Below are 1,606 nucleotides of genomic sequence, written 5' to 3'. Positions count from 1 at the left end.
ATTGTGTTAGCATGTATTTGACCAAATAGAACAAGACAATGTGTTTTGAAAAGACCTTTAGGGAAGAATTTCTCTGTAAGGTTCCAATGATCGGCGGCACAGTGGTGTAGTGGTTAGCATTGTCGCCTTGCACCTTCAGGGTCCGGGCTCTGTGTAGATGGAGACTGATGGAGCTGATGGAGGAGGTATTGTTGAGATCAGGATAAATACACTGATATACAGTTAGAGAAAAAGAGGTGAACATCTGCATACAATAGCTTATACATCAAGAAGGCTTTTGGTCAGGTAAATGAATACAGTAAGTTGTATAGTAAGATTTGTTATCAGGAAAAAGCAATCCATTTCTGAGAGACTTAAACAAGGACCAAATTGTGGAAGCATCAGTCCTTGTAGGTTTGACCACGAGTGGCACAGTGGTAAAGTATCACCATACAGTATCATGCAGATATATGTTTGATTCCCGGGTGATGCTGTAGCATCTCGCAGCTGAGGGCCTGGAGAGAGCTGATTGGCCGAGCTCTCAGTGGGGTGGGATGGGACGCTAACATTAATCACGGCTCTACAGCCAATCATGGGCGTCAGTGAGCTCATGCAAGCGGAAGGAGCGGATAGCGCTGTCCTCGAAATGATGCGGTCGGCTGGCGTCACATGGTTTGAAGAAAAGACATGATAGTCTTTGGCCCTCCCGGAGTGACTGGTCGTCAGTCTGGAGCCGCTAGTGACAGGAATGCGTGGGTCACTGGGGAGAAAATGGAAATGACTAAATTAGGGAGAAAATGTAATAATAATAATAATAATAATAATAATAATCAATCCTTGTAGGGTGTTGCCAGTATGCAGTGGTTAGCTCTGGTTAGAAAAAAAGTAGTGCATAAACCCATGTCAACCCAGTAGTGCAAGAAACCCAATGTGTTGAGAATGACGGCTAGCAAGTCTGCACTACGTATTACGCAGCATTTCCCGTTACGTATTGTGCATTATAACGTAACTCGCAAAGTTGCTCAGCTTGGAAACTTTAGATCCTGGAATTTAACATGGTACTGTGACACATACAACCTACCTAAACTGCTAACCTAATAGCAATGGTCTCTTTTGGCCACGCTGCCACATGAAACATGACAAAGAATTCAAGGTATTGATTTCGTCCCAAATTTCAGTGTGATTGAGCATCTGTTTGATTTACTGAACAAGTACATCTAATCCATACACAACCCACTTCGGAACTTACAGGACTTAAAGGATCCGCTGCTAACATCTGGGTGCCAGCTACCGCAACATACTTTTACATTTTAAAGTCCATGCCGCGACGGGTCAAAACTATTTTAATGGTACAAAGGGGGACCTGCACAACATTAGGCAGGTCCTTTTAATGCTATTATCTGATCGGTGTATGTTTCTTTTTTCTTTATATCTTATTACAATGCTGAATAGAATACAGTAAATGTACAGACAACTGAAAGGTAACTCCCCTGTGTGGTTTCCTCCTTATGAATCTCACCACAGGTTGAATAGAGTTGCCAAGCCTACTCATATTCGAAAATTCATCAACCCTATTGTTGTATTGACGGTGTTGTTTAACTGGTTTGACTTGCTTGGGTGAGGAAAA

Source organism: Clarias gariepinus, chromosome 20 (genome assembly GCF_024256425.1).
Source record: "Clarias gariepinus isolate MV-2021 ecotype Netherlands chromosome 20, CGAR_prim_01v2, whole genome shotgun sequence".
NCBI classification, from domain to species: Eukaryota; Metazoa; Chordata; class Actinopteri; order Siluriformes; family Clariidae; genus Clarias; species Clarias gariepinus.
Note: the sequence above shows the minus strand (reverse complement) of the source record.